The sequence below is a fragment of the Sorex fumeus genome, unplaced genomic scaffold (genome assembly GCF_029834395.1).
Source record: "Sorex fumeus unplaced genomic scaffold, SorFum_2.1 ptg000002l, whole genome shotgun sequence".
NCBI classification, from domain to species: Eukaryota; Metazoa; Chordata; class Mammalia; order Eulipotyphla; family Soricidae; genus Sorex; species Sorex fumeus.
In genome coordinates, this window is record NW_026606059.1 from 41,574,703 (window position 1) to 41,599,182 (window position 24,480).

A 24,480-nucleotide genomic window follows, 5' to 3' on the forward strand; every position below is an offset into this window, starting at 1 on the left:
GTGAACTGTTGATGTGTTTTTTAGATAATTAATGGTTTGGGAAATTTGTGTCTTTACTTATTTAACTGAAGTTACTCAATGAAGTCAACTGGAGTGATAGCACAGCGGTAGGGCATTTGCCTTGCGCACAGTCAGCCTGGTACAGCTTCCACCCCTCTCAGAGTGCCCGGCAAGCTACCAAGAGCATCTCGCCCACACGGCAAAGCCTGGTAAGCTACCCGTGTTGTATTCAATATGCCAAACACAGTAACAATAAGTCTCAAAATAGAAACGTTACTGAACCCTCGAGCAAATCGATGGACAATGAGAGGACAGTTTGTTTGTTTACTCAATAAAGTATAAACAGGGGTAACTCTTAACTATTAGTGATATAAGTAAGAGTTATTAGTTTTTGCCTTATGACTCTCTGAGAGAGATCAGACAATTACTCTTAGAAGTTCTAAAGTTTGGGACTGGAGTGATAGCACAGCAGATAGGGTGTTTGCCTTGCACACGGCCAATCCGGGTTCAATTTCCAGCATCCCATATGGTCCCCTGAGCACTGCCAGGAGTAATTCCTGAGTGCATGAGCCAGGAGTAACCCCTGAACATAGCCAGGTAAGATGCAAAAAAAAAAAAGAAGTTTTAAAGTTAATAACTGTTTTCTTTTATAGACTTTATCGGATTGGGACTGGGCCTACTCCACCCAGATCATCTAAATGAGCCTCATGCATGAAGGAACTGGCACAGGAACCCAGGCATGCGGGACCCGGGTCTGAGATCTTCAAGCCTGCTAGGATCGGGACTGGGCCTCCTCTACCCAGATACCCCATCTTCCAGTAGGTAGGCGTTACACCAACCAACTGCCCACGGCGCCGTGTAACCCCATCAATGGCTACGACCCAGAGACTATAAAACCCAGCTCCAGGAAGCATATGGCCACATTTGTGACTGCATGACATCTTATTATCTAGTTCTTACTCTGAAGAACCAGGCAGGCTACCAAGAGTATCCTGCCTGCACAGCAGAGTCTGACAAACTCCCTGTGACGTATTCAATATGCCAAAATCCAGTAACACTGATGGGTCTCATTCCACTGACCCTGAAAGAGCCTTGAATGTGGCACTTTCTAATAGTTTCTCAGGGCTAGAACAAAGGAGACGTTAGTGGTGCCTGCTCATTGAAATCGATGAACAACAGGATGACAGTAATACAGTGATTTTATTCAAGTACCATTATAATATTGTATCAATTATTGATGAACTGAAAATCAACATATATGTGTCTCTATTTAAGTTCCCTTTTAAAAGTCCAATTCAAAGGCAATTTAGTGTTTTTACATACAATTTTGTCTCAGTATTCTGTTTTTCTTTATTTCGATGTATTTTTGTCTTCAGTTTCACAGAGTAAATGTGCATATGTGTGTGAGTATATGTGTACTTATATGTAATACATACCTTTGTGTCTTCACATACAAAATGACATATTTCCTTTTATTTGATTATAATAGAGAACTCAATTATTTAGTATCTATCTAGCCCCAAGAGAACTGGAAAATATAGTTGGGACTTTGCATATTATCAATTAGAATAAATTATTATTTCTATCATTATTAAAAATGTACAAAAATTATAATCTATTTTAAGTATTCAATTCCCACATAAACTTTCAAATAAGGAAACTGATCTTCAGGAAGATTCTGTACAATATAAAATGACATAGGTAATAAAAATCTGAATTTGGGGTCTAATCTGAGCTCTTGATTCAAATATTTTCTTTGAGTTTCTATATTGGTGGATGTGGTGGCAGATACAAGATTTTTCATATTTTAGAATGTGAAAGAAGAATATAGTGTATATATTTAAAGCTGTTTTTTAACTTGTTAAATTTCAAAAAATGTTTAGTGTACAAATTGATGGGAGAGTCTGGCAAGCTCCCCATGGCATATTTGATATGCCAAAAACAGTAACAATAAGTCTCACAATGGAGATGTCACTGGTGCCTGCTCGAGCAAATTGATGAACAACAGGATGACAGTGCTACAGTACTACAAATTGACAATGGGATACTAACATTTCAGAGGGAACTTAGTTTGATGATTCTTAAAAATGATTTCTGGTACCACAAGGCAAGCAGAACTATATGCAAGATCCCTGCTCTCAGTGTAGTGGGAAATGCCTGGGATATCTATACTAGGTAAGTTAAGTGTAAGATGATGAACATGTTTTCACTAAACTTATTCTTGCACATCTATCAAATAATTTTCCTCATGGCAAATATACACACACTCATAGATTAAATATTGATGTACATACCTTAGAAACATAAGTGAATGAGGAAAATTGATTAAGCAAGTACCTTGTCTAAAGGAAGAAAGCCGTTTCTTCAGTATTCAAGATAAAATGATGTTGACTCCTATCTAATAAGCACCAGCCTACTTAAAACATAGATACTTATCTGTAGATTGACTTCCCATTCATTATCATGTGCTGCAAAATTTTTACTGAATCTTCTTTTGGATAAGCATTTCCCAGGCTGGAGTGTTTCCTCCCAAGGATCATTTATCTGTGTCTGTAAACATTTGGTCTTTGTGTTTGGGTGGTGATGCTACCTATATCACAACTTGGAAATGTTATTGAAGCTCCCACAATGCAGAGAATAGTCCTCGGGACAAAGAATTAGTTGCCTCCTGATGTGCTAAGTGCTAAGCATACAGAGTCTTGTTCTTATCATATAAGATCCAAAGAAAGTGTGCAAATGTAGACTGCACAGAGAATGGAAGCCCTGCTCACAAAACACTCCAGAAACAGTAAACAGCTTTGGTTGTGTCCAATCGAAACTTAGTCTTTATTCTTATTATATGTTTGTCAAGTTTCCAAATTTGCTTCTACTTATTCCTAGGAGGTCACCACAGAGTTTTTGTGTAGCAGAAATAAAATACTAAATAATGTCTATAATAACAAAAATTTCCTCATAAGGATTCAATAGCATAAATGCTTTCTCCTGATGTTCTTACATAGAATCCAAATTAAGCAATGATGGGAGAGTGGTAAAAAGTCAATATAAAGATATCTGTGAGAAACTGCTCTGCTTCTGGGAATCATTCCCTTGTAGAGATATTTCAAGGCATAACGAAGTTGACTTTCCCTGATGTCTCTTCCTGTACCAATCAAACTGTCTTTGGTATGCATCACTTTATTAGTTATTCAAACTGACCATAGACATCTAAGTGCCATAATGAGTGCAAACTTTGGATTTTGGTACATAGGATATGGAAAATAAATTCCTGAGTATAAAGTCAAATAAAAATTAATTAAAATTAAGTTTAAAAAATCCTGTTGCATGCCAGAGTTATCTATATGTTCTGGATACTATCCCATAGGTTGGGTAAAGGAAGATAAAAATAAAAGACTTATTAGTATTCTGTAGAATATACATTTTATATAAAATATTCATACTATATGCTTTGAGAGCATTAGTAAAGGATGCTTGAGGTGGTGGTTAACTCAAATATCTAAACAGAGTTAATGATGGAATATCTCTAGTTTTGGATGGGGAAGGATTGATTGATGTGCTGCATAGCTGGACTTTCTAGGAAGCACAAGTGCCTTATGCTGTCTGACCAAATGGCACAAAATTTGTATGGAGCAGGAATCAGAATTTATTTGACTCTGAGTGTCAGATAATGGAGCACGGAACTTATTCTGAAAGGGGAGAATCCCTGCTAAGGGCTCTTAAGAGGGAGAGTAATATTTCAGCATCTACAAACAATGCATATATGTATGCATAGTCCATACATGAGGTAGAGTTCTAGGATTTAAGCAATTTAAATTCATACAAATCATGTAGTCATCAGAACAAACACATGAGGTATACTTTCTTATAGTCCTTGTTTTAAAGAAATGAAACACAATATTGAAAGATACACAGCACTGGAGTAGTGAATCCAGGTGTCCACCTATAAGCCACTGTCATTTGTCTTCTGTTAGCAGAAATTGAGGTTCACTTCCTCTCTTTCCATCTTAAACTCTCCTAAAACAAAGAGGGTTTACACAGTCCCTATGGAAGACAATTCATCCTTCTTCCCTTCCATCATGTGGAACCAGCAATTAAATCTACATTTCATGACAGATTCTTCTTGTTGCCACTGATGTCACCATTGAAAACCTACATTCTACCACAGCCTTTGAGTATGTTGGTCCACCTGCTGTGACTCATTGTCTATCCTGAGAAAGGGTTTAAGATCCCTGAGAACCTTAATCGGTGAGAAATACCCCTTGCTTAGCTGTGTCACAGTGCTAAGCTCTTCCAAATGAATCATGACTTTTCTGCGGCATGAGTCTTCTGGTTGCTTTCTGCCCCCTGTTCAATCTATAGTTGTGCACCTTAAAACATAAACATAAGATTAGATCCGTTTATTTTTGTACCATAATTTATAGCATTGTGTTCAAAAATTATTGTAAAAGTTCCTTTGTTGTACCTGTTATAAATGATTTTTAGAACTAATTAATATGATGGACTTGACAGTAGTGGGTATATAATTGGAGGTGTAGGAGACAAGGAAATAGAGCAAATGGGACAGAAAGACCAAAAGCCAAGCAAGGGTGACTTAGCTTCTGGCTCCTGTGATGTGAAGGATAGTGAGTCATTTCCTGGGAAAGGGCAGGAGCGTGAAGGCTTTTATTGATCTTTCTGCTCCTCAACTAGGTCTGCCTGGGACCACTGGGGTAGGATCAGCTCTTCTCTTGCATACCTTGAGGAACCCCTCACAATTAAGTCTTCCCTTGTGGGTCTAAGGAGGCATCAGTATGAAGTAGAACATATCCTGGTGGCTTCCAAGAGAAAGGCATTGGCTGAGGAAACCTCTGTGTTTCCAGCTCAGTGACTGATAGGGGTTCTGCTGGCCACTGAAAACAAATAACTCTTGCCATAGGGAAGAATCCTGAGTCCTAACATGTAGGTCACATGTCAAAGTTTCTTCATACTGGAAATAGTACTTCTAGCCTCCTAATGGTCTCTGCTCCTGCACAATATCCCTCCTTCTCTCCTCATTTCCAACACACAGAATGTTCTAAAGGCAGATTCGGTGATAAGTCTTAACACCTATTTGCACGTAGGTCATAGAAAATGTCCAACTGGGGCAGGTCACTTTCATGTTTGGCATTATCTCATGGTTCATTAAATCCTAATTGCAAATTTTAATATATTGCATGTATAATACATACTATGAGTATATATGTTTATGTAGATATCTCTATATGTATTTAATGTGTATATTATATAAACATACATACTTAATAGGGGTGTAGCTTATTTTTGGTTTGAAATGCAAATGCTTTGTAAAAACATGTATTTAAAGTCTCATAATGACCAGACTTTAGTACACAATTCTCTACTCCACTCTCTCCTATAACTAATATCCCATTTTAACACAATTTTCTTACATGATCCATTTAGTATGTTCTATGCTAGTGCAAGAAAACAAAGACATGTGTCAATACTTTCAGAACTATCCTCTTCTAAATAGTTTTGTCCTTTTGTTTGACAATTTGACTGTATAGCTCTTATTTAAGCAACTGAAATACATCTGAATACATCAAGTTCTATACTACTAGCTTAACCGTGCTACCAGGGAGAAGCAACTGTAGGACAAAATGTTGAAGACTTACATTGACACTCAAAAAATAAAAATGGTATAAAAGTGCGATGTCAGCAAAAATAACAGCACACAAATTTTATACATTATGACAAAACTTGTAAGAGAGACATCCATTTTTCTCTTTGGAAAATTCAAGTGTTGTTTATTTAACACTAACCAAGCATGAGCTAACACATGGGTAGTCCATTAGCTCAAGGGGACAGACAGTCTTACTGCCAGTTAAGCTGTAGCAACACTTTCTTCACAGTGCTCCTTCTTATTGTCTTATTACCCACCAGTTTCTAAAACACACACCTCAACCAAGGCAACCTTCCCCCAAACGTTGACCAGTATGTTTCCCAGCTTAAAACTTTTCAGGGGTTCCTGTTGTCACCAAGATCAAGTTCAAAGTCCCTTATTAGGCTCTAAGGTCTTGATGTGAAGTGTTGCTTTTCCAGTCTCTTTACATGCCCAGCCTGTCCTGATTTTTCTGCTTCAACTATAGTGGATTCCTAGAGTGGATCAGAAACCAGTTACGTTGTCTCACATTTTGCGCTCAGACCCCTCCTTCTAGAAGCATATCCCCTCCCCCATCACTCCTACACTCATTTATTTTTGTTCCTTTTGGAAAGGTACATTCTTCCACTAACTCCTCCACTCTTGTTTTTTGCCTCATCTTTTCCCCAGGTTTCTTTCTCTGACTACCTTTCTCATCTGCCAACCAAAAGAGTCAGTACCCAGTGACACGGGTTGTAATCATTTGATTATAATCCAGTCTCTAGGCCATTTGAGACTTGTGCAGATAGAACAGTGGATCGCAGAGTAATGGAGGGAGGATTGGTCTTCAAAGTTCCACTCTGGCCTCCATCCCTTACATGCAAAACTTGGCGACTCTCCAAGTGTAATGTCTCCTGACCGCAGACCTTAATTGACTCAACCCTGGTCTCTATTCTTTCGTGCGCCCAATCTACATATATGCGAATTTCCTATCAGTGTCAAGAAGACCACCCGCTAGTGTTGGGCTAGTTGCTTGGTCGACGCCACTGTTGCTTTTACTGGGGTCATGCAAGGTTTGGATGTCCCTGGGGCCTCTTGCAAGGTTCCTCCCCCAGGTCCGCAGTCCCCTGTCCGGATTCTCCTGGGAATCTGGATGAAAAACCTCTTCTCTCCCCCTGAACCCCAGTCTTGCAGTCAGTTTGGGATGGGAACTCCGCGGCGGGGTGGGGACTGAGCATGCTCGCGGCCCGGCCCGCTGGCGAGGCTGGAGGGGTCCAGCAGCCGGCGCCCTCCACCGGCTGGCGGGCGCGCGGGGGCGGGCTCCGGCCTTGGATCAGCGCGTCCAGCGCCGCGCTCGGGCTCCGAGCAGCCCCGCAGAGGCCCCGCGGTCGGCGAGCGTGCGCCGCGCCCCGCAGCCGGCCGCGCAGCCGCTGGGCGCTGCGCAGTGGTGCGGGCGCCGGGCCAGCCGCGGGCGGCGGGGCGGGCTCTCCGCGTCCCGGCGCGGGCAGGAGGAGCAAGGGCGCAGAGGTGAGCGGTGCTCCGGGAACGCGAGCCTCGAGGCCGGCGCGCGGGCACACGGTGCTGGCGGCCGATTCCCGGGACCGCCTTTGCCACCTTGCCTCCTGGCGCCCGCTTACCGGGGCTGCCCGGAGGCCGCGGCGGGGCAGCTGTTGCGCGGAGAGGGGGGCAGCTGCGGAGTCCCATAACCATAGCAACCTCATCAGTACCGCGGCGGCGGCGGCGGCGGCGGCGGTGAGGGCAGCACCCTCTCGCTCCTCCTCCAGGCTTCATCGCTGAAGGGACCTGAGAGCCAGCTTGCAGGTGCCCGGACTCCGAGGTCCGCCCACCGCTGCTGGAAGTGTCAGCGGCCAGAGAAGGAGAGGAAAGCCAGGAACCCAGGAGCTGTGTACCCAAGAGGTGAAAGAGGGGAGCCCTGCAGTGACAGACAGGTAGGAAAGAGAACTCGGGGTTGGCAGCTGCAAAACTCCTGGGTGACGGTGACGTGTTTTTGGAAGCCAGGACGCGGGCTTGGTAGTTGGATAGCTTTCTATTACTTAACAGGGATTCCGCCACGGAATGGGGTTTTCTCCTTGGGTTCCCCCAATCTCTACGCCCTCTGGGCTCTTGGCACATTTCGGTAGCTCTTGAGAGGGCAAGAGAGAGGGGAGTTATGATGGAATTGGTGGGAAGATACTGGGTCAACAAGGTGGTCTTTGCAGAAGTCCCAGAAGGAAGCTGATAGAGCACGTCCAGATCCTTGTGCAGTTCGGTCCTCTGAGGAAGTAAACCCAGGCAGGTTGGTGAGAAGACTGTGTCGGGGTGAGCAGGACCGCCGTAACCATTTGCCTGTGACCCAGGCTGACCTAGAGACCCATTCTTGTGACTTGGCTGGGAATGGGGCGGGGGGGGGGGGGGGTAGTACTGCAGCTGAGCTACAACATGGGAAGGAACCAGAGCCCACAACAGCTCTTGATCTCTTAAGTCTGGCTCTGATCTGACAACTAAAAGGGGGGGGGGGCGTGTTGGAATAAGGGTAATATGGTTATGGTAGTTATTAACATTTGGAGAGCCAGTAGTATCTGTGGAGTTTATGATATTGTTGTTCTTGGCTACTGGGGAGGGTGGTAGGAATAGATTAAAAAATTAAAAACGTGTAGTCAAGAATGTCTCATCACCAACTATCTATCCCCCTACTCTGCTCTGTGAGCAAAACAGGGCTCTATCAAGTGTGACACCTTGTATCCTCTTGGTCATCACAATGGCCCTATTTACTAGCAAAGAATCCCAATTTGAGATAACTAGATAATTTTGTTTTGAATCATTTGTTTGAACTGTGAGGCATTATTTGCCATCATAAGAGCTATAAGGCACTCAGGCTGTGCACACGGAGTGATACTCTGAAAATCAAGTTTGCAGGCCGGAGGTACAGAGACTGGGGCATGGTTCCAAACCCAGTTCCCAGTTGAGTGGGAGCCAGGGCTCTGGGAGGGCATAAGGAAATAAGATAAAGTTATGTGAATAATTTGGTTCTGAAGGCTTTTGCATGTGGGTAAGTGGGTCTCTGGATAATTTCCAGGATAGGAAGCCATTGACTTTTGAAGGGCTGTCTCTTACCCTGACCTCAGGGGACAATAGTAAGTCCCAGTTAAAAGGCTATTTTATTTAATTGGGCTTTTAATTTATGCTGTATTTATGTTGCCTGAGGGAATGTGATTTGACCAGCATTTCATCTGGGATTTGTGTCATAATGAGGATGATATTATTGTATTCCATGCAGATGGTAATGGGTGGAGAAAAGAAGGCTTGAATTGGGAGTAAGAAAACAAATTTAAGCTTTTATTTTATCATATACTTACACGGTGGTGTGACCTTGAATTGATTCAATTTTATGAAACTCCCTTTTCTCATCTGTAGAATGGAATGCCTGTAGTTCTTGCACCATACCAGGATCTTGTGACAATAGAGTGGGGTTATCTAAAGGTTGGGTGGGGAAGTATTTTTAGAAATGTAGCATGGTGCTTGTAATATAGTTCAGTCATAGAGTACTTGCCTTCCATGGGAAGACCTGGGTTCTATAAGTTGCACTGCAAAATAGAAACAAAAGACCCTAGTATGCCATGAAAATAAAATTATCATTTTTTAATGAAATACATCTTCTCTAATTAGCAAATCATTAAAAAGCATAGGCTATGAAAATGCAATATAAATATTGGTCTGTGACTCACAATTAAAACACTGTAACCTGGTCTAAGACGCACTCAGGTAAATACAAGGAAGGCTTTATGGGGGTAAACAGAAAATGTCATCCATTCTTGCTGATTATAATTGAAGGTGAAGGACCATGCCATTAAACACAGTAGTATCTAGTTTGGGAAAATTAAGTTTTGTTCAACAGTGTTGAATTTTGCATTTTATAGTGTAAACAAGAATTTTCACATAATGGAACTAATTTAAGTGTTTGTTAGCTGCATTGCTTTGGACACATTGTGAGCTCATTATGGGCAATATTCACCTGCATATATCTTGCTTCTTAATAATGCAGGATGTTTGCCAAATATTTGTCCTGAATATTTACAGCCCAAATGAATTATCATGATATCTCAAAAGAAATTGGCAGGAGTTCCTATTTCTAAAACAAAACAAAACAAAATGCTTGCCTTATACTGTTTACTGTTTTTTTTTAATATACCTGACTTTTCTCATACTAGTGTCTCTAGCATTTACATCATACATTCCTCTTCCCTTTTTAACTCAGATTAAAAATGTTCCTTAACCCATGTTCCTAGACTCTCACTCTTAGGTCTTAATAGCATTTGACACTTGTGTCATACAAGCTGTGTTACGTCAAATGATCACTTCTACACATATTTCTGCTTCCACTTGTAGTTTCAATATTTCTTGAAGGCAAGAACTTGCTCTTTTCTCCAATCTTGTGGTCCCAGCGTAGTGATTACCATGGCGAGTAGTTGTTGAAGGAATGATGCAGCCATATCTGACACATGCACAGGAAGAGGCTGCCACAGAGACTCTATTTCCCTCACTATCTCGATGTATGCAGCAAGACTTAAGGCTACTCACAGATTCGTTGTCCATTATTTAGAAGAAGCACATTGGAGCAGAGTGAAGGAGAACAGAGACACATATTTTGTCTTAAGAATGTTCATCTTTTTTAAGTGGGCACTTTAGAATAACTGTAATATGTTAATGAATGTGTGTATGATGAAAGTCTATAGCATATTTTAAATCGAAATGTATTTATCTTCCTCAAATTTTATTCTTAATATAATGAAAAAGTACAGACACTTTATGAAGGAAAACTATATTTGAATTCTAGTTCTAAGGGGGGAAGCAGCAGAAATTTGATTTTCTTGGGCTCAGTCACTCATTTGTAAAATATATCAGATATTTTATATAAAATAGTAGTATATATATATCCTGGATGCTTGGAATAAATGAATACTGTGAACCAAAAGCATTTGATAAATATAAAATACTCAATAGTAAATTCCCTACTCCCCCCACCAATCCTTTGCTTCTGGAAAATGAGCAACAGTCCTAAGTCTACACTGCATCAGAAAAGATAGGCTATAAATCCTACTTTTGAATATACCAGTCCTGAGTGATCTTTGGTAGAACATTTACCTCCTAACTAGTTTCCTTAACTACACCTATTTACAATGACCAATGACAGCTATATTGTTTCAAAAAAGTAATGCCTGGAACTTAATGTTGTTTGTAGCTTTCAAATGATCCATATAATTGTAAATGACTGGTTTCAGAATTTTATGAAATGTCCCAGTGCATTATATTTTTCTGTTTCACCTACATTCATATTTATGTATGCTTGTATGTGCAGAGAAAGAGAGAGATGGGAGGACAATAGAAAGGAAGGAAAGGAGGGAGAGAGAAGAGAGGAAGAGGAAAGTGGAGGAGAGGGAGAAAAATAAGTTAAAAATTAAATTTGTTAGATTTGAAAACTGTATTCTCACTCCAGCTCTGACATTATTCTGGATCTACTGACCTTGCTTTTTCACCCTCATGCATCAGTTTCTTCTTCTATAAATGTCCTGGGTGATTTCAGTGGCCTCCTTTAACTTATTATAGTATTTATGTATATCAATCTAAGTTCTCATCATGATTAGTTTTGTAACATTGAGACTGCCTTTTTGCTCAAGCATATCTCTAATCTCAAACATACATTTTATTGAACTATATTCCTATAGCATTTTTTTCCTTCACAATTTTCCCTAATCTAAAACTTTAGAATGGGCAAAATAATGCTGGAACTAAGGACATTGTTACATATCCCCAAAGTTATCACTTTTTCGTTTCAGTCTAATATTTATATGACGTCAGGAAGAATCTATACTGTTCTGTTATTTCCCAAAGATCTTGATTTAAATTCTTATCTACCTTTGTAGATGAAGCATGCTTTTCCTGGGAAAGTTGAGTGGATATTTAGAGCTTGTCTGTAATATTAAATTATTTTCTCAGATATTGGATGCTCAACAATGTCAAATGTTTCTATTTAAACATGAAATAAAAAGAAAACAAAATTGTATACACACCAATCTGAGAAACAATTTTATTTTATTTTCTATTTATTTTTTTTTAGCAGTGGGAGGTGGCACACTCATTGGTGCTCAGGATATATTCCTGACTCCACTCAGGAAGCAGTACTTTTGGGGTTCAGAGAACCATATGGAGTACCAGGGATCAAATCCAGGTCAGCTGCATTGCAAGGAAAGCACCCTGCCCACTGTCCTATCTCTAGGCCCCTTGGAATGAATTCTTATGGGAGATTTTTAGCAACACAAAGATAACCGCAACTATGGGCCAGGACTCTTTCCAATGTGTCTCTGCCCTTTGGTCCTGATGAGAGGCTCTGTGGTGTGTCTAGTACAGTATATCTGAACCATAGACTTTCATGTGTTACTCAGTGTGCCTGGCCTTGGAGTCAACTGGGAACAAGGACAAGAACCTATGCTGCGTGGTCAGAGATCAGGTTGGAAATAGACAAGAATAAACCAACAATAAAGTGCTCTATAAGATCAAAGGTTTTTTGCAACACATTTTCTGTGAGGGGCTATTAGGAAGGCTTTGCAGAAGATACAACCTCTTAACTGAGCTCTGAACATGAATTTATAAGTGGGCAATGGAGGCAAGGGCAATCAGAAGAAAAAGTAACATGCAAGGTCCTCCAAGTGTTGGTAGAAAATAGGAAAATGAATTGACAGGGGTGGAATACTGGGGATAAAGTGGTATCTCTTCAAGGAAATAGACAAAAGCAACATCTTTGATGTCTTGTCAGCAAGACTGAAGAAACTAACGTTTCTTCTTCAGGGTGCAGGTCATTAAAGCCATAGAGTTTGAATTTGGTAAGAACATTCTCCTTATCTTCAGAGTAAAGGATTGGAGATATTGGATCAACTAATAATTACAATGTATTCTTACATCAGAAGACCTCTACCCTTTTAGTAAATTTTGCAGTACCTATAGTAGCCATGCTATGCACAGACCTTCAGAATTTATGCATTCTGTACAACTTAGCTTCTCTACCCTTTGACCAAAGAAGTTTTCTTTGTCTCTGCTAAGACCTAACATTGGATAAACTATCAGTCTACTCTCTGATTTTATGAGAGTCCATTGAGATTGGTATTTTTCTGTTCTGGATTTCACTTGCATGATATCTTTTTGTCACAGTTCAGGAGTATTCATTCATTCTTTTTTCTTCCTTTTGTTCTATCTTGCTATCTTTTGGTTTTTGTGTTGCACTGTGCTGTGCTCAGAGCTTACTTTTGGCTCTGTACTCAGGAATCACTTGTGTTGGAGTTCTGGGGACCAAATGTGGTGCCAGAGATTGAACTTGGGTCAGCTGCATGCAAAGTAAGTATAGTACTCAAATACCATCTCTCTGACTTTCATTTCTTGAAACTGAATAATATTTTTTTTAAATTATATACACATTTTCTTAATCTATTGAAAGATGAACAGTTAAGTCATTTCTGTATCTTGTCTATTGTGACTAATACTGCAGTTAACATAGGACATATTTATAATTTTTAATTTTTTTACATATACCTGGATGTGGGGTTTGCTGAATCATAGTAATGATATTCTTAGTTTTTGGAGAAACTTTTATTTCTTCTTTTAGAATCATTATGCTGATTTACATTTTTCTTTGCTGTGGTCCAGAATCCCTATTTATGTCATATTCCACTAATCTCTGTTACTTTCTAATTTCTATTAATTTTGTTGTTTTGTTGTTGTTGTTGTTGTTGTTGTTTTTGAGGCCAACTCAGTGGTGGTGCTCAGAGCTTACTCATGGTTCTGTGCTCAGGGACCACTCCTGGTAGGCCTTATGGGACCATATGGAGTGCCAGAGATCAAACACGGCTATCCCCTGTGCAAGGCAAGCCCCCTACTATTGTATTAGCCTTATAACCCCCAAGTCTTTACTAAGGTTTATCGGGACCACCCTAGTCAAATATTCCATTATGATCCCTAATCACAGAAAGTGTTTCATTTTTATTTAAAGCACTAATAACTGTTTAGGATGTTGTTGTAGGTGCAGTGACTTACTTTTTATTCATCATATCCTCTGCAAGATGCTAAATGTCATGACACAGGTACCATATCATGTTTATTGCTGCTCTGAGCACTTAGAAGAGTTCCTAGCACCTAGTATGAAACTAACATGTAACAAGATACATTTAGAAGATTATTACCAGAAATCTTACAAAATGGAAGTATACAGTTGAATTAAAATAAAACTGATAACCTAAAGACCCATGTAGGCTTTTAGTTGGGGTGCACTGATACCGGCGTCTTTACCACACTGCTTCTGCTTCTCTCTCCTGCCTCCTGAGTTAACTCTGACAGTTTTTGTTAGTTTAAATGAAAGCTAAATTTCCTTTTAATTACTAGAACAAGGAATATTTTAAGAATGGAGAGGATGGTATCCCTCTGCATTTCTAGTAAATGCAGATATGGGTGTTGAACTATTTACTAGAAAAGATTTCTGCTTGAGGCCAGTAAGTATGAGGCACAAATGCAGCACCTACTGTCTAACTTTATCTGGAGAGACAAATACTGCGAACACTGTGTTCTTGGACTCATGTTCATAACCTCAATCAGGTGAAGGAGTACTTTGAATATCTGAAGAAATAGCCTGTCATTCTATTGGTGAAAGAATGGGTGAGGAAAAGGAATTCCAACACTATGTGGAGGTAGGGAACAAAAGTCCTCCCATAGACTGCAGACAAAAAAATTGTTTCAAGCCTTCTTGGAACCTGAAAACTTTCTTGATACCACATTGCAGAGCATTCCTTGGTGAACTCTGGCACAACAAGGCGCCCATGCAAATAAGAGAGAGATTTCCAGAGTGAGATACTAATCAGAGTGATGCAGACTTGGCTTTGAAACTTAACTCTGATAAGAGTGACCCACTTTTTTGTTTTTCCTCCTAGAATTATTTCAACTTTAAATTCCAAAGGTTTGTATTTGGAGGATGATCCTGTTCCTGTCATTGTAAAGTTGGTTGGTGCTTTTATTTCTGACTTTTGTTGTTAGATGACACTTGAACAGTTATTTGATTTCAGTGAAATGGTCCCAGCTGTTTCCTGTCTGAAGTCTCTAATTTCATCATGAAATATGGGGTTTGAAATAGTTAACATACCTGTAATTGGAGAAATGCTCTGAGTTGAAACTTTAAATGGAATGATAGATGAATAAGTTTGATAGAAAAAAAAATAACATTTATATGTGTGAGATCTCACTTAGTCTCAGCCTGATTAAACAGGGCCCTGTGATGTTTTAAATCTTGAAGCAAGGTCATTTCCATGAGTTCAAATGTAGGGGACACATATGGCTATTTCTGAGCAAATTCAGTCAGATGAGGAAAAGTCTTGGGACTTCTACAGATGTTATCAGCCAACACAAAACCTGAGTGATGGGCACACTAGTCTGAACTAGCGTGTGAGGATGAAGCAACTAGAACAAACAACAATAATTGATAGTTCAATAAGAACCTTTCCCCCAGCTTCCCACTGCCCCCCCATCTTTTTTTAAGACAGACAAATATACATTTAACTGCTCCTTCCTTGGCTTGTAAAATTCAGTCATACTTACCCTCTGGTTCTCTCTGAATGACTTTGTCCTGAAGGAGTCAAATCATGCAATAAAGGATACCTCTAAACTAAACAATGCTCACAGCAAAAGAATCACTCTTATGGATGCTCTTCCTGCTTTAGATACACCTCCTTCTACTTCTTCTCTCTCAGAATCATACAGTGTTAAGCGATCAAACTTGGGATGTCCATGAGGAAAAACTTCCACGCCACTACTTGTGTCATCTCTCCGGCCCCTTCTGCTCACCTCTTGTTTTGGAGGTTTGGTGTCTGGGTCATACCCAGAGGTATTCAGGAGCTGCTACTGGCTCTGTATTAGGGATTACTCTTTGTGATGCTTGGAGAATCATATGTAGTACCAGAGATTGAGCTGGTTTGGACGCATCAGTCAAGTAAGTGCTGTAACCTGTACACTATCTCTATGACCCCTATTTAGCTCATAAATGCATCATCTTAAGGACATATTAAAAGGTCAGGGCAAATTTTATTGTACTGTTAGTTACTCTGATGCATGAAGCATCTAGTCATCTACTTGTCTGTTGCTCAAACACTACTCTTAGTCACTGATCATTCTGGTATCTGAATCTTGGTTTCTGTTAGTATCCTAATGCCTGCCCAGTGACTACTGAAACTGAACCTTTTATGCTTAATTAGGCTGTTTTCTACTTCTTTTTTCTTTTTGGGTCACCCCCAGCAATGCTCAGGCGTTACTCCTCCTGGCTCTACACTCGGAAATTACTCTTGGCAGTGCTCAGGGGATCTTATGGGATGCTGGGAATCAAACCCGGGTCAGCCACTTGCAAGGCAACTGCCCTACCCACTGTGCTATCGCCCCAGCCCCAGGCTGTTTTCTACTTTGATTAAGTAGTTACATGCTCATCATACTTGTTATATAAAAGATTGTAAGTAATACTGGTGATGGGTGTGGTGTTGGAATTATGTTCATGAGAAACCACCATTGATAACAATGTAATCCACAGAATCTCAAAAATTTTTTAAAAAGTGAATGGCAAGTGATACACTGCAAAAATGTAATGTTCCCCCTCTAATGATAGGGAAATACATCTAAGACTTGCCATAGATGCTTACAATTGTGTACAACACAAGACCATATTTATTGTTTTTTCCCCTATGAACACATACCTGTGATAAACTTTGATTTTTAAGTTAAACACAGTAGTAGATTGGCACAAAAATAATATATGTGTGTATAACAATAGACTGAGGTAAAGCTTATAGAATGTGCTCTGTCTTGCAAAATACTTAGCGTACATAATATTTTTGAAATGCATTTAATCTTGTATGACTGAAGTGGTAGGGAACTGCAGATAAGGAGAGTCTACTGAATGTCAAATAATCTATTAAACACAATCTCCTGTCCTAGTTTGCTTTCCAGTTGTTATATTATTTTTAATTTTATGCAAACTTATGTCAATAATATCCTATATTTTTCCTAATTTATTGTCTCTTAAATACCTGTAACTTTCACACTTATTTGACTTTGGATCTATGATATATAATATGCTTTGCAATAACTTGGACATAAATTTTTGAGATTGTGCATGTTATTTTAATTGTATTGACTATAGTTTTTTTTACTCTAAAGCAATAATGGGAAACACACAGGCATTTTAAATAATCGTTAAATGGAAAATAAAGTAAAATAAAATATTTGAAATTCTACACACACGATGGGTGATTAATTAGTCCCCATTCCATTCCAAAATCTAATTTTGTTTCATTACAAAAAACAAGTATGGTAAGTCTTCTCTTTTATTATTTCTGTGAAGGAACCTAGAATGGATCTCACCTCTATAAGGTGGATTCAGGAGCACCTATTTATTGAACCTTGGGATACTGAGTGAAGGAATTTTGGGAATAGGCATGCATTAGAAGCTTTTGGAGTGACAAAGTTGTCATTGCACTCATCAATAACTTATGTTCAGAACTGTGACAGTGAGTCACCGAAGAAAAACTAAATTATAGTTTATAAACTGCTGAGATAAGGCAGAGGAGTATAATTTCTAAAATAACTTACAAATTGTTACAAATCACAAATTGTTAAAGTTAAATATGAAAGTGTTTTGTGATTAAATTAGTATAAGTTATTTGGAAAATTAATATATGGGAACACATCATCTTTGCTGAGATTACTGCTGTGAAAGCAGGGAGAAACTGAACTGGTGGCTTTTGTGAACTCTAATTGATTTTAAATCAGAATATGAAATGTGCTGAAGAATAAATTGCCTTTTTAGTTTATTTAAAGGGAATGTTTGAAGATAAGATAATCTTCATAGTCTTGTGCCCAAGGTAGAATTTATCAAACTCTGCAGTGCAACATGTTGACTTATGTTGGCCTATTGTGAGAATAAAATGAAATTATTATAATTACATCTGAACAATAGAATAAGATTTACTTATTTTCATTCATCTCCTTTTTTCTTTCCAAAACGTTATGAATATTGGAGATGCAATTTATCACGCATTATCTTTAAATGACAGATTGGATTTATGTTGCTAGTACAAATGAGAGGAAAAGGTTTTTTTTTTGTGTATGTGTTTTTATTTTTTATTTATTTATTTATTTATTTTGTTTTTTTTTCCCTTTATTTTATTTTATTTTTTTTTTACAGTTGTAGATTTACAATTTTTTGTGCTTTGGTTTCAATTACACAATGATCAGATACCCATCCCTCCACCAGTGCCCATTTTCCACCACCATGGATAATATCCCTCCCACCCCCATCCCCCCATCCCCCCTGTCTCTGTGGCAGGGCAATCCCCTGTGTTCTCTCTCTCCTTTTGGGTGTTGTGGTCTGCAAAAGAGGCATTGAGTGGCAAACATGTTCAGTCCATAGTCTACTTTCGACATGCATCTCCCCTCCTGGGAGGATCCTCCAAACATCCTTTATTTGGTGCTCCCTTCTCTATCTGAACTGCCCTTTCCTCTAGGATACCCGGCTGGCCACTAAGTTATGGAGTAATCCTCCTGGTGCTGATCTCAGCTATTCTTGAGTATTAATCTCATACTTTGTTACTTTATATCCCCCAGATGAATGCAATCTTTCTATGTCTATCCCTCTCTTTCTGACTCATTTCGCTTAGCATGATACTTTCCATATTGTACCACTTGTATGTAAATTTCATGACTTCATCTTTTCTAACAGCTACATAGTACTCCATTGTGTAGATGTACCAAAGTTTCTTTAACCAGTCATCTGTTCTTGAGCATTCAGGTTTCTTCCAGTTTCTGGCTATTGTAAAGAGTGCTGCAATGAACAAACAAGTGCAGATGTCACTTCGACTATCTATACATTTTTGCCTCTCTGGGATATATTCCCAGGAGTAAAATTGCTGGGTCAAATGGGAGCTCAATTTCTAATTTTTTGAGAATCGTCCATACTGTTTTCCAGAAGGGCTGAACCAGTGGACATTCCCACCAACAGTGAAGGAGTGTCCCTTTCTCGCCACATCCACGCCAGCATCGGTTGCTTTTGTTCTTTTGAATGTGGGCCAGTCTCTGAGGTGTGAGATGGTATCTCATTGTGGTTTTGATCTGCATCTCCGTGATGATTAATGATGTAGAGCATTTTCTCATGTGCTTTTTTGCCATTCGGATTTCTTCTTTGAGAAAGTTTCTGTTCATTTCATTGCCCCTTTTTTGGATGGGGTTGGATGTTTTCTTCTTGTGGAGTTTAACCAGTATTTTGTATATCCTGGATATCAACCCCTTGTCAGATGTGTATTCGGTGAATATCCTTTCCCATTCTGTAGACTGTCTTTGTATTTTGGTCACTGTTTCTTTGGAGGTGCAGAAGCTTCTTAGTTTAAGATAGTCCCATTTATCTATCTCTGTTTTCACTTGCTCGGCCAGTGGCGTGGCATCTTTGAAGATACCATTAGCTTCAATGTCATGGAGGGTTTTGCCAACTTTATCTTCAATGTACCTTATGGTTTCTGGTCTGATGTTGAGGTCCTTAGGTTTTTGCAAAACACCTATTAATGTGGTAGTGACTAGTAAATACTTTTCCTGGTGAATTTTTATTTATTATTATCAGAGCTGTCCCTAGTTTTGTTTAAGATAGAAGCCTAATGAAGAAAAATAATTTATTCACAGTCACATAGCTAGCAGAAAAAGCAAATCTCAAATCTGACTATTTAAATTTGTTTTTTTATGATAACCTAAGAAAAGTGTTTAAAATTCATAAACAAAAGCAACGCATTAAAAAAAATTCAGAAACTCATCAGTTAAAATATTTGACATATAACTCCTTTAGGTTATTTTTTGAAATCTGAGAAATTAATGGAGCTTCCATTTGACTAGGAATATGAAAGGTATAAATAGGGGGATTTATTTGAGGGTCCTCAATTTCAGGTGTGCTTCCAACCACTTTTAATTCTGGAATATATTCCAAAGAGTTTCAAGCATTTTGGGAAAACAGTTTATACCATTAATAGCCTACTTGCGTTATTTTTTTTTTCTGTGTTTCTTAGTTAGGTGGGCTGGAGCGATAGCACAGCAGGTAGGGCGTTTGCCTTGCACCCTGCTGACCTGGCTTCGATTCCTCTGCCCCTATCTCAGCTGCAGGACAAAGCCTGGCAAATTCCCATTGCGTATTCGATATGCCAGAAACAGTAACAAGAAGTCTCACAATGGAGACGTTACTGGTGCTCGATCGACCGAATCAATGAACAATGGGAGGACAGTGCTACAGTGCTTAGTTAGTTGTACTGATAAACTGTCAGAATTTAAGTGTTAATCTTTATTGAATGTCTTGAACTAAAATGAAAGTAAATGTTTTGTTGCAATAGCTCATCTACCTTTTGCTGTGTGTATATTTTAAATGAGTTTTCTCTGTTATTCACGTTCAGTGATTAAAATGTGTTAAAACTTCTGGGATATTTATATAATGTATTATGTATATAAAAACTTAAAATAAATATGTTACTTTAAGATATATCTCATCTTAAGTAAAAACTGAGTTTGGTTGGCACCTATTGGTATGTAATATAAGATTTGTCATGTGTTGGAGAAAGGAATAATAGTGTGTATTATTATTGAAGCAATTGAGTATGAAGATTGCAATTATTGAAGCTATTTAGGGTGAGGGTTATTATGATTTCCTCTAAGTTCCACTTTAGTATCAGCTGCCTATGTGTCTGTGTGCCCGTGGTCACTTCAATTGTTCTGAAGTCCAATTACTTATTTATAAAATTCTCTTTAAAATAATGTTATCAATGGATTTTTGAGGATTGAAGAACAAACACAAGTGAAAAGATATGAATGGTAAGTGGAAGAGAGTAAGACTTAATAAATCGAGTCTCCCAAAACATTCATTTAAGTTATTTTCTGTCTTTTCTTGGAACATTAAGTATTTATTTATGGAAACTGAAGCACATTGTTATTAGCTTACTGAACCAAACATATACAGTATATATCCAGGTACTGGTTAGAGTGGTTTGGCAGGAAAATGTAAGTGTGTGATGGAATGGCTGAATGGAATGAGTGGATGACTAACTCAGTAGATAGATGGGTAAAGGAAAAGAAGATGTGTAGCTCGAATATGTGTCTTAGTCCTCCCCGCTTCCCAGGACACATGTAGGTGATTTGGTGGATAGCTGTGTGGATTAATGGATAGATAATAGTTCATGGGAGGTAGATGGAAGATTGGATAGTGGGTAGATGCCTAAAGTGAATAATATTACATAGTGCAGAACATGACTGTTTGCCTATGCTATGTACTTGTAAAGTGATGTCTGATTAGGGCTTATTTCATAGAATTATGTCAGCAGCTAAGGTTTTGGGACTTTAGTGTTGGTGAAGATGCAGTAATTTTGTTCATCTAAAGCATAACCACATTATGAAAAGAGAGGTTGAAAAATAGTGGAGGAGCTACTATTCAACTTTGAATAGTACATCAACATAGATTGCGAAGTTAAAGTTGTACTGCCTGATAGGCTGTGTAGAAGTAACCTTGAGTGAGGAAGCATAGTTATTTGAAAGTACACCCAGTCTAGGCACTGGTTCATCAAACAAAATGTTATCAGACTGACTCCTGTCATGCAGACTTACATCATTGTTTAACACCCATTCTTTAACACCTCACTGAAATATCAGCTGAAAACAAATTTACCTAAAGACTACAAGGAAAATATTTAGGTTTATCAAGTATATACCTTTCTGTAGGATTACACTGCTTTGTCCTTCCTCAGGCAGCTTAGATTTATTTGGTCACACCCATCCCAGTGCTCCCAAGTCACTCCCATTCTTTTCTTTATTTGTAACTACTTCTCTATGCTCTCTTCCCCAAACAGTTAATCAGCTTATTCCCCTAATCAGTTTCTGTTAATTTGTAAGGTCAGATCTTTCTAGGACACTGAACTTATATTGTAAATTAATATTGCCTTTCTCCATTCCTTATGTCTTTTGAATAGTTTACTTTAAATCAATGTCCTTTTGTATTGACACAAGAAGACTATTAATATTATGCTTTTGTATCTTGGGATTTAATTGGCTTTGAATATTTTTCGTTCCCAGGCATCTGCTTTCTCAACTTAAGCCTCAGTTGCCCTCACTTCCTAGCGCCCCCAAAAGCAGGATCCTGACAAGGGACTAGATGGAACCAGGGCAAGCGGTAAGCTATGTGCTGCCCTGGTTCCATCCAGTCCCTCCCCAGAACCTGGGCAGCTAGGGGAAGAGCCATCAGAGTCACCCCCTGACCTCTCTCGGAGTTTTTTACACCTTTCTACTTTCCTACTCCCTAGTTTTGATATGAAAATCCTTATTAATTTTTTTTTTCTGAATCTGTTCTTTGAGTGATAGCACAGCCAGTAGGGCGTTTGCCTTGCACATGGCTGACCCGGCCGACTGGGTTTGATTCTTCCGCCCCTCTTGGAGAGCCCAGCAAGCTACTGAGAGTATCTCACCCGTACTGCAAAGCCTGGCAAGCTACCTGTGACGTATTCGATATGCCAAACACAGTAACAACAAGTCTCACAATGGAGATGTTACTGGGCCCCCACTCGAACTAATTGATGAACAATGGGAGGACAGTGCTACAGTGTTACAGTGCTATTCTTTGATCTTTATTTGTAAAATAAGGATAATGGGCCACATTTTATTTTTAATGTGTGACATATTTACCTGTGCACAGTACCCAATCAAGTACCCAAGAGAAAAATATCTATTTCATTAATAAAAGTAGATATTGCATGTCAAGATTTATGCCATTTCTTAAGAAGCTATTAACATGAAGATGGATTTGGTTATAAATTAAAGTTATATGTTTCTGTAAGGTAGGGAGAAGCCAGAAATGACATGAAGTAGTTTTTCTTTTATTCATCTCCCAGGCAATAAATGTAAATAATCATTTTTTAATACAGAAACCATTTCCATAATCATACCTTCATTTATCCATACATTCCTATATTCCTTTATTTATTCATGATACATGCATATGCGTACTGATTCAACAAATATTTGAACTATTTCTCCACGCCAGTTTACTTGATTTGGATTTTCTCATGTAATCTTCACAGCAGTTTTATGAGATCAAAGTGTTCCTTCTTAATCTTTTTTTCACAGTGAAGATACAAAAGCTCATAAAGATTGAAAATCTTGCAAAAAATCACACAGATAATAAGTCTCAGAACCACATTCCAATGTGGGGCCATCTGATCCCAAAGCTCTTTCATGCACCAAATTAAAATACTAAGATGTACTCAGAGTGTTCATGAAGCAATATGACAGTGTGAAATTGCACAAGTTTACTTGCTTTTATTATACTGTTTCTCCATTTTCTTTTTTCCCTTTTTTTTTAACTTACCTTTTATTTTATAATTGCAAACAACTCTGCAACCCAGCTAGACTTGGAGGGGGCATAGGAAACTATGGAAGCGAAAGAAGCACTGGGAAAGCACAAGGACCAGAGGATATTCCAAGAACTTGTAGGGAATGGTACTCTTCTGAGCTGCAGAAGGAAAGTATGATTGGGTGGTTAAGATAACCGGAGACTTAATTTATACTTATAAGAGTTGGAAATTGTTAACTTCTTGCTGGTCTAGCCATTTCTCCAAGTACTTCATGAACTCCATGATAATTATGACCTCCTTCATTTTCAAAATTCAAAGGGGATGAATAGATAAACTAGCATTCTTTTTGCTTGACTATCACAGCACTATAGCACTGTCCTCCCTTGTTCATTGATTTGCTCGAGTAGGCACCAGTAATGTCTCCATTGTGAGACTTGTTACTGTTTCTGGTATATCGAATATACCACGGGGAGATTTCCAGGCTCTGCAGTGTGGGCAGGATACTCTCGGTAGCTTGCTGGGTTCACTGAGAGGGACGGAGAAATCTAACCCAAGTCAGCTGCGTGCAAGGCAAACACCCTAACTGCTGTGCTATTGCTTCAGCCCACTTGACTATCATATTTATAAATTATTTCTCCTTCATCTAAATATGTCCCTTTTCTAATTTTAATTCTCCCCCATTCTCTTTTTATCAGAAGAGGCATAGCACTGAAGCACTGTCCTCCCATTGTTCATTGATTTTCTTGAGTGGGCTCCAGTAACGTCTCCATTGTGAGACTTGTTGTTACTGTTTTTGTCATATCAAATATGCCATGGGGAGCTTGCCAGGTTCTGCCAAGCGGGTGGGATACTCTCAATAGCATACCGAGCTCTCTGAGAGGGATGGAGAAATCAAACCCGGGTCAGCTGCTTGCAAGAAAAGTGCTCTACTTGCTGTGCTATTGCTCCAACCCAGAAGAGGCATATACAGAATAATTTTTTCCTGTTAAACTGTAGACAATTTTAAGACTGAGTCTACTTTTTTCTCCATGTTTATCTAAAATACACTCATAGGTGCATACTTAATTGCATAACTTACTTATCCAGTTTCGTCTTGATTATAATACTTACATGAATACCACAACCCACAGAATCTAGGTTTCTCCATTATTTCAAAGTATAGAGATTTTGGACCTAATTTGTTCAAAATTACTGAGACTGAATCTTTTCCTTTAGATCTTTAGAATAGGCTGGAAGTTTCATACAAACCAGTTCCCCTAGCTGAGCATGAGGTTGTCAGTAGTTTTTCATTTACCCTATTCTTCTCGTGAACCAAGTAAACCCCATGGAAACTGTATAAAATTTCATTTGTTCAAGAATTATAGACCCAGCACTAAGTTCCCAGAAGTCCATGAGTATTCAGATCAAACCAGCACCACACTGTTT

The 24,480-nt window shown here is 38.9% G+C and overlaps 1 protein-coding gene across 1 annotated transcript in view; it reads left to right on the forward strand.

Moving 5' to 3' along the window:
• Window positions 1-7,094: 7,094 nt before the first annotated feature.
• FAM135B (family with sequence similarity 135 member B) overlaps window positions 7,095-24,480 on the forward strand; it is a 350,355-nt gene continuing 332,969 nt past the window's right edge. The window contains exon 1 of the mRNA XM_056134964.1: window positions 7,095-7,563. The gene's annotated coding sequence lies outside the window, so the exon portion shown is untranslated. The remainder of the gene's footprint in view (window positions 7,564-24,480) is intronic.